Source organism: Micropterus dolomieu, linkage group LG10, assembly GCF_021292245.1.
Source record: "Micropterus dolomieu isolate WLL.071019.BEF.003 ecotype Adirondacks linkage group LG10, ASM2129224v1, whole genome shotgun sequence".
NCBI classification, from domain to species: domain Eukaryota; kingdom Metazoa; phylum Chordata; class Actinopteri; order Centrarchiformes; family Centrarchidae; genus Micropterus; species Micropterus dolomieu.
The window spans coordinates 1,581,428-1,591,329 of NC_060159.1; positions in this window are offsets into that span (position 1 = coordinate 1,581,428).

A 9,902-nucleotide genomic window follows, 5' to 3' on the forward strand; every position below is an offset into this window, starting at 1 on the left:
TGTCCTTCAGATGTAAGTAGACTGCAGAGTCTTGACCTGAGGAGTTGGCCCTTCTGTGTTGAGCCATGCGTTTGTGTAGTGCTTGTTTAGTCTCCCCAATATACAGGTCTGTGCATTCCTCACTGCATTGGACCGCATACACTAGATTGTTTTTCTTGTGTTTGGGTGTGCGGTCTTTGAGGTGTACCAGCATCTGTCTTAGTGTGTTCTTGGGTTTAAAAAACCTGTATACTGGGGGGACTAAACAACCACTACACAAACACATGGCTCAACACAGAAGGGCCAACTCCTCAGGTCAAGACTCTGCAGTCTACTTACATCTGAAGGACAGAGGACACTCGTTGGAGGACCACCAGGTGCACATTATAGACAGAGAAGAAGGATGGTTCGAAAGAGGTGTCAAGGAAGCATCTACACCAGGGTTGAGAAGCCGTCATTGAACAGGGGAGGGGGTCTACGCCACCACTTATCCCCCACTTACAATGCTGTCCTTTCATCACTTCCCAGGAAACTCAACAAACGTAACCTATTGGCCTCAGGTGAAGATACCAACGATGGTCGTTCAGTCTTGGCCACAGGTAGTCTCAACGACTGTAACGACTGTCGTCACAGCAACAAGGAACACTAACGAACCAGCGGTATCGATGACCCGGGATAACGACCCCACTGAGGTTAAACAGCTGAGTTTCCCTGCCAGTCAGTCAGAACTGAAGAAGTCCTTCGGATGAGGGACGAAACGTCTTCCAGTATCTTCAACCAAGTCCAGTTGCCCTTGATTTTAACCTTCGTTGGATAGCTATGGTATTGTATTTCACTTTCACTTGTTTGGTTTGTTTTTATTCAGGCATTCTAAATCTTCCATACTCTTGTTCAAGCATATATTGAAATGCAGGACAGTTTTTTAGCTGCATCATTCCATTAACTGGGCATTTCCTCAGAATTCCACTGGTCTTATTTGTCATCTTTGGAAACTTCCACAAGGATTTTAAATCAACAAGGTTTGACAGCATGAGTTTGCCATTTCTGATTAATTGGTGGATCAGTTAGGTTGTAGGGTCTAACTCTTTTAAATAAATGTTTTCTCTGTGTGGCAATGAGACGATGGCAAACACTATACAGTACAGTATGTATTTGACAATAAAAGCCTTCTGGATCACTCACTCAAATAGAATTATTCTCTGTTTATTCTTTTGAAATAAAGTTCTGACCAATGCTTGATTGCACAGCATACTGCACATTTGTAATAACGAACCCACTGCTGGGTTTGATGGGGTCAGAGAGGTTAACAGATATTCCAAATATTGGAATGCAGCAAAAGAACCCAGGTGCAGGAAGCCACCTCCCAGTGTGTGTGTGTCTGAGGAACCACTGTTTGGCTGGCTGAGTGGAAGGAACTATAGGGTCAATCCCTGCCTCCGGCTTACCACAGGATCCATCCGACAGACTGAGCTAGTTCGCAGCTCTCTTCATACCTCGGAGATTAAAAGGTAAAGAACCTGAACCTCCACAGATGACAGGTTGTCACTGTTTGTTTGTCAGGTGTGCATGAGTGTGCGTGGCATGCACGTGTGTGGGCAGTGAGTTGGAGAGTTCAGATGGGCGGAAAGCCAGTTTCATAACACATAATCACAACTATCATAGTTTCCACAAGCAAACAGGGCTTACAAGCCAAAAGTACAACTGCACAGAGAGGAGGGATAAGTTTACTGGTTTCTGTTCTGGAGGTTTTGGAAAACAGTCAAATACATATAATGAATATATTACAGAAGCATTGCATGGGCTGTGTGGAGTGTGCAACTGCACAGGGCCCTGCACCTCAAGGGCCTCACGCCTGGCCGGCAATCCCACAGTTTCATTTTCTTTTTTAATATTATTTTTTGTGACTGTGTTTGGTTTCTTCTAAAGGACTGAAGGAATCTTCCCTGTGAGATTGCACTCAGGATCCCGTTGAGTGTCCCATTAACAGTGCAGTATGTTTATTGCACTGCTATCAATTGAAGGATGATGGAAGGATTTTATTGCTGAGTTTGCAGTCAAGAAGGCAATAAAAAGTAACTTTCACTTTGGTGTATGGTGAGTCCATCTCCTTAGTTTGAGTTACAGTACAGTGCACGCTGCAAGTAGACTAGCCCGTGTGTGACCTGACCAGTGGGAAAAATAATCCCATATTATAATGAAATGTATACCTCAAACATCGAAATGAAACATTCCAGCTTTTGTTTACCTGTCTTTACAGAAATGTCATGTCAAAACACTGACAGATGAGATGACTGTCATCAGTGGGCATATAGCCAAATCTTACTTCCTTTGAAAGACTACAATGGCAAAAACTCATAGCCGAGACTATGTGGTAGGTAGATAGGTTTATTGTCATAATACAACAAGTTGTAGAGTGAAATTGAGTTTTGTAACTCCCTTCTGCTACATAGCAGACAGTATACATTAATATAGAAGCAATTATGAAAAATGGTAAACAGAAATAAACTATCATCAGTGGAGCAGTGCTGAGGATGAACTAGAGTTTAAGAGTCTGACAGCTTGGGGGGAAAAGCTGCTCTGCAGTCTGGTGGTGCAGCAGCAGAAACTTCTATATCTCTTCCCAGAAGGCAGCAGGGTGAACAGGCTGTGGCTGGGTACAGACTGTCCTTTGGTAACCATGTGCATGATGATGCTGTATTATTCTACTTGTTAAAAATGTACTGCACCGAGGTACTCGCACATCAAGTTTGCACAGGAATATGCAACCCCCAAGTGTTTTCCAATCAGATGCTGGTCTGTTGATTTCCAGACTTAAGTTTGTCGACAGCCAGTATCTGTGTTACATCATGCTCATACATATCCTGCACATACCACCAACAAAAAGTGAATGCATAGATTTTTCGCCTTGTTCTGCTGCCCTTAAGTGGCCATAAAATCAGCTAATGCAGCTTTAAGTTTTGGTTCAGACTGTTTTGGTTTAAAACTGGGTTCAATTATCTTGTGTTTAGTTAGTTATTTATGAAACAGCTGGGTTAGTTTTGGTCATTGCCCTGGTTGCCCCACAGAGTGCAAATATAAAGTACAGACAAAAGAATGGCATTTCATTTCATTAATATAAGAATTCCTGAAGAGTAAAAGTTAGTCCTTCCAAGAATATTATTGCTTTCATGATAGAAATACCTGCATGGTGTATAACACATAGGTAAGAGCAACCAACATTCTTTTGTTTCCTCATCAACACAGGATACATGAGGTCACGCACACAGCTTTGGTTTCATCTGTTCAGGTTTTGAGATTTGTCATTGAAATTTTCAGTGGTACTACATTCTACAGTGATATCTGAGGATTATCTCCAAAAACAGGGACTGGATGGATGGACATGTTGATATTATATCCCCATAAAGCTTAACCCCCTAATGTTTTCTGCATTGTATGACACACAGCATTAAATATTATCAGCAAGTTCCAGCTGGCCATTGAAGCTATAAAGTTAGTGCACCATTTCATAAAATGGAAATATCTTAGATGTATTTTGGATCATTACATTTACATTTCCTCAAAATGTAATCTAAATAAAAACACATTAAATTGAATACATGTAAATAAAAGTATAATGTCAAGCATTTAATCCCAAACACTGCAGCACCTGCATCATTGGGAGTGCCGTCGGTAGATTAAACCTGTGTCTGACTCTCCTTCTCACTCCAGTAAACACAAGCTTACAGTCTGCAAGCTCTGGAGGCTGTTTACATGGGAAGTGGACCCGGCTCTAACTAAGCCTCTTGTGCTGAAGTCTAAACAGGTGAAATCCTTTAAGACGGCCCAATCACTGGGTGACGGTTCTCTGTCTGTCACCGCTCTGGCTCAGGCTGTAGACGAGCGGAGTAAACAAACAGAAGTGAATGGGGTGTGAGCGATGAGTCATCAGTTCTAGGCTCGCTGTGCCTCTCTGTGCACTCTGCATGCCTCAGTCTGCTGAACATCCGCTCCCCTGAAGGCCCTCGTCACCACAGGCATACTTCAGCAATTACCTTATCGCCCACACGCTGTCAGTCACATGGAGCGTAATAACAGGCTGTCGCACTCTCCAACTCCAAACTTACTCGCCAGCACTCTCTGGCTCGCACGCACACACACACACACACACAGAATGTGTCTTTAATATATGGTTCTTTTTTTCTACATTTTCTTGCAAAAATGTATCAAAACAAATGATTAGTTCTTCAATTATTTGTTTTTGTAAATTAGCCAGGCAGCTGTTTTCAGTGAAAAAGCTCTAAAATCCCACCGTACACTACCTACCCCAGTACCAAACAACACACCGACACAGTTAGCAACTAGCTGGTACAATAATAGGCAGCAGTTTGATGGCACACTTTTTAAGGTGATAACTGTTGATAATTGCTGTGTTTGCAGCTTGTTGCGCAGCGAAGCAAAAAACAAAAGTCAATTCAGTGCAGCTTTGAGGCAGTGAGCTTGACTTTGAATAGCTAGAGTCATTTTATCTTGAAAATAAAGAGTACATGTAAAGACAGCGAAGTGAAGTCTTCACAGGTCCACCTGAACTGTGTGAGCCTCCGGCTACATTCACACCAGCATCACTTTGTGTCTCTTTTGAGTGATCATTACTTCAAGTCACAGAGCCAAGCATTCATTTTTCTGCAAAATAAATGATCTTTGATAAACCCTTTCTCCCCATATACAGTATGTAACTCAGTTTGATTTTTATTGACTGACATTTTCATCTCTGATGTGGGCCACTTTCACATTTGCAGTTAAATCTGATACAGGATATGGCTGATTTGTGGGAGTGCAACTTTAAATCTGAACAGTCATATCAATATTCACACAACGTTAACTTCACGCAAACGTGACATTAGTATTTCTAATGAATTCATCTCCATCTGTGTACGTTGGCATCCCGGGTGTGATGGTTTTTGTATTCTGTTGGCAAAACAAATAACATCTGATCAGAGCAGTTGATCAGAATCAAGCTTGAAGGCTTGCAGTGTGAATGGGACCTCTGCTGTTTTGTTTCCATTCTAAGTTGCAAACTGAAGGCACATATTCCACCTCCAGACCTGCCAACCTCAAACCAAACCAGCCAGTAAAAAAAGCCCTCTTGACATTTGACTGTTTATTTGTGCTTTTCCTAGACCTCTGCTTGTGGAAAACTGTGCGGGTTGATGCTGGCTTTGTGTTTACATGGCAAGAAACTGGCTTGTTGTTGGTTTGAACTCCTGCCTCCCACAGTCGGGTTGTTGTGTAAAGAGCTTTAAACCCTACAGTAGTGTCATTTTTAAAGGCCTCAGTGGAAAGTGTTATATACTGTATAAATACAGCCTCAGAGGCTTTCCCACCCTGATTACAAATCGAGCTGAAACATACTCCTGCACATACTGCTTAGAAAATGTCACATTCTGTCAACAAAATGTGTCCAAGACAGAAAAATGTGGCTGCATGTGGCGTAAGGGACTTGCTGATGCAGTGTGCAGTTGGCATTTTCTTTCCAATTATAGTGCTGCTCTCATCACTTCCCACTCATTCTGTCCTACACCTGAGGGCATCTGGGAGGATGTTCATCTCACCGTAACACACAGAAGACTCAGCTCTTACTAATGCAGTGCTTTCTATGAGCATGAGGCAGCAGTACGCTGTCTGTTGGTCAGCTGTTCAACATTCAACACATCTGTTACAGGCAGCTGTTACACTGACCAGCGGTGATACAGTATCTCCTAAAAGTGAGTGCACCCCTCACATTTTAGTAAATATTTGATTCTATCTTTTCATATGACAACACTGAGGAAATGACACTTTGCTACAAAGTAAAGTAGTGAGTGTACATCTTGTGTAACAGTGTAAATTTGTCCCCTCAAAATAACACATCACACACATTAATGTCTAAACCGCTGGCAACAAAAGTGAGTACACCCCTAAGTGAAAATGTCCACATTGGGCCCAAAGTGTCAATATTTTGCGTGGACACCATTATTTTCCAGCACTGCCTGAACCCTCCTGGGCATGGAGTTCACCAGAGCTTCACAGGTTGCCTCTGGAGTCCTCTTCCAGTCCTCCATGACGACATCACGGAGTCACAAAAGATATAATGAAATATTTACAAAAATGTGAGCTGTGTACTTACTTTTTGCAACTCATCTGGACGTGTCCCACAGCAAGCGAGCTTGCTCTAGCAATGCGCTCTTATACTGGTATTTACTGCTTCATTACTCTATTCTGGCCTTTTTTTGCCATTTCACAACTTCCACATACAGAATCATCAAAATGTTCAGCTTCCACAAGTGTCAAACCTATTCAACTTTTTACTTCAACTATACTTCAGCAAAGCCACAAACTTTATTCATACTTTACATCTAGTACCACTTTTACATTTCCATTGAGGTTTTTAATATCTGGTCCAGTCATATCGCAATATCAATCTGAGGTTTTATTTGGATAGTTTCTGAGTTTATAATGGGTCTGCACTGTGCTGTGTGTGGGTGGTTTCCCCTTGTCACCCTACACAGTGTGTGGAGTGGAAATTCAATCACAGTGTCATGCCTGGTGTCCTACAGTAGGCTGCAGAGACAGCTTTGACATTTCTCACCCTCTGCTACTACTGAATCAGAGGAGGGTTAACTCAGCCTCTCTTCCATGACTCATACAATTAACCAGCAGAAGCAGACCACTGATACACCCCCAAAATGAAATCAATTCAAAGAAACATTTATGTAAAAGCGTTTGCTCGCAAGTTTGCATCAGCAAAGGAGCAGCTGCTTACACTCCACCTCCCCCCCGCCTCATTAGTGCCACTCTAAACAGACCTGTGGTGAAATTATGAATGGAGACAGACGAAGTCGAGCGCTGTTCCAAATAACAAATTAATTCATGATCCCAATTAGCATACATGCGCTGTTAATGTAGCAAAAATGCAATGTGTAATTACATAATGCATGAAAAAGAGTAAACTACAGCTTTGGTGCTAGAAGGTGAAGCTCTTCTCTCCTCTAACATCTTTGACTCTGCAGAGGACACCTCGTTGAGTTCTTAAATCATCGCCTGCAGCCACTTTAAACCAACCAGGGATTCATGCAGATTAATGGAATCCTAACTAGCACACGGTGCAATTTATAGACCAACATGCAAGATATTATGACCCAAATTCTGTCCATTATTAAAACCCGAAACATCTCTGCCACTGCTAGCCTATTTATGTCATCCAGTTTCCATGGATACCATGCCACAGATACAATCTAAAGCACACACAGGTTTTCAAGTGCAGCATCAACTTTTCCTGACATTACTGCCTTACGTTCATTAATGCTCTTGAACAAAGGCTGATGAGTTCATTATCTCCTAATGTGCACGAATATTAAACAGATTTTTAAAAGGTTTAGAAAGAGAGTAAAGCATCAGTACCCTCTCATGGTGTCAGCTTTTGCTAGGATGCCTTGCCAAATGGTTGCAAGTTTAAGGCTGCTTTAGTGCCTTTGAGTAAAAACACTCAACCTGGTTTCGGTGCATGTGCCAAGGTTGGGTATCAACACTCAATATTTCTTTGATACTAAAATGTCTCTGTAGCGCAGAGTACTGACCTAGAATGGTTTATCAGATTTGTAATCTTGTTTATTTATTCTTATGGTTCGAAATTTAATTGAAACAGTTGCCAGGTTTACATTAGGATTTATTTTGACCAAAGCTTCATGTGTCAGACAGCATTTAACATTTGAGAACTTTGGCTTATGACTAAAACACAGGTCTTGTTTCAGCAGTAGTACAGGAAAAAGGATGACCCAGCCCTTCTTTACACACAGGCATTCAAAGTAGCAAGTCCTCAGCCGTCATCTGTCCTGCCCAAATGGTCAGTAGCCTCTCTACCCCGCTCACACCCACAGACCATTGCCCCTCAATTTCCTACCAGGCCACTGGATGTCCTTCTGAGAACAAAAGAGTACAGAACAAAGCTGGCAACAATACTCTGTCTTCCTTATTTCCACCAGTTCAGTGAGGGCGAGCAGGAGCACACACACAATACCTGGCTGGAGAAGGAAGATGACATCATTTCTCCACAATGAAATGACTCATTGTTCCCCATTTAGCTGTCAACTTCAAACACAGGCAGCAACCGAACAGAAGCCTTTGTCAGCAGAATGCTAAGATAATTTCAACCTGAAATGTAAACCAGAAGCCTGCGCTCTTTTACCGCCAACAGCAGAACGGGTCATACTCAGAGTGCTCACTATCAGAGGCCAGACACAGCTTATGCAATTGAATCACTTTCTATATTAGATAAATCAGCTCAATTCAAAGAGCGGCTGCTCACACAATCAATAAAGTAGGTTGGGCTGGTAGCATGACATAAGGATTCCCTTTGATCCTGGCCACTGGTACACTGAAGATGTATGCTTCTTTGTCTGTGAAAAAGAGCTCTGCAGCTCTGCATTAATGACAAAGACTGGATGTTTAGCACCACCTGCTGGCTGAACAGAGAAGGACACTGTGGCGAGTAGTGTGTCCACACGACTGTCCACCACACGTAGAGCACAGAGCATGTCATAATGATAAACAGAAGAAATGTCTTTAACCATGCAGACACATGAAACAGTTTCAAAAGCAAATGGAACACATAACTAAATGGGTAAATAATGTTTAAAACAAAAAAGTAGGCTAAAATGACTAATGAAGGGAAATACCTGAACATTCATCTAAACAGTGTGTTTTTGCTTTTTTAACCTTTATTTATTCAGGGGAGCTTCACTGAGAGGAATCCTCTCTTTAGGAGGAAGGCACATTGACACTATTACACATTCACACCTGGAAGCTGCCCAGTAAAACCACAGCCTGGTCTGCTGGCCACCACTGTTGGTGTTATGGGCCTTGCTCAAGGGCAACTCAGTGGTGATAAATGAGGGAGAGCAAGCACTGCTTGGTTTACATTTCACACCCAGATTTATCCTGCCGGTCCAGGGATTGAACCGGCGACCTCCCGGCTTCCCTAACCTTTGGGCCACCACTGAGTGAGCCCCGTAGCTCTGCAGCTTGATTGATAAGGTTTGGCTTTTATTAATTGATCCATTTACAACTTTCATCTTATGGTAAACACATTTACATTTATTCATTTAGCTGACGCTTTTATCCAAAGCGACTTACAATTGCTATACAGTCCCCTCCAAAAGTATTGGAACAGTAAGGCAAATTCCTTTGTTTTTGTTGTTCACTGAAGACATTTGGGTCAAAAGATGAGTATGAGACAAGAGTACCAGGAAATAAAAGCTGAAATTCTGAACTCGTCTCATCTTTTGATCTTAAACCCAAATGTCTTCAGTGAACAACAAAAACAAAGGAATTTGCCTTACTGTTCCAATACTTTTGGAGGGAACTGTATATGTAAGAGGTCGCAAGTGTCTTGCTCAGGGACATATTGGTGTTTCACAGTAGATTCGAACCCGGGTCTCTCACACCAAAGGCATGTGTCTTATCCATCACCACCCCCCCAATAAATGGTCTGTAGGCTTACTTGTATAGTGCCTTTCTAGTTTTTCCCCACCACTCAAAGCGCACTTACACTACATCACTTTCACCCATTCACACAGCTAAATCTGGGGATTAATATCTTGCCTTTAACATGGTGACTGGGGGAGCCAGGGATTGAACCACCAACTCTAAGTGGACAACTGCTCTATTCCGAGCCACAGCCATCCCTATTTAAAAGAAACATGAATCTGACTTTCTTAAAAATGAAGACAAAGAGCACGAAGAGTATAAAATCCTAACTTCCTCATGTAATTCCACCTCATCCTTTGACGTAGCCTACACAAGGTAAGTACAATCTAAGGTATAGGCCTATCCCCACTAGTGACAATATTTTTCTGTCTCATTATCCATCCTGTAATTGGCATTCTCTCATGTGCAATAACTCATCCAAA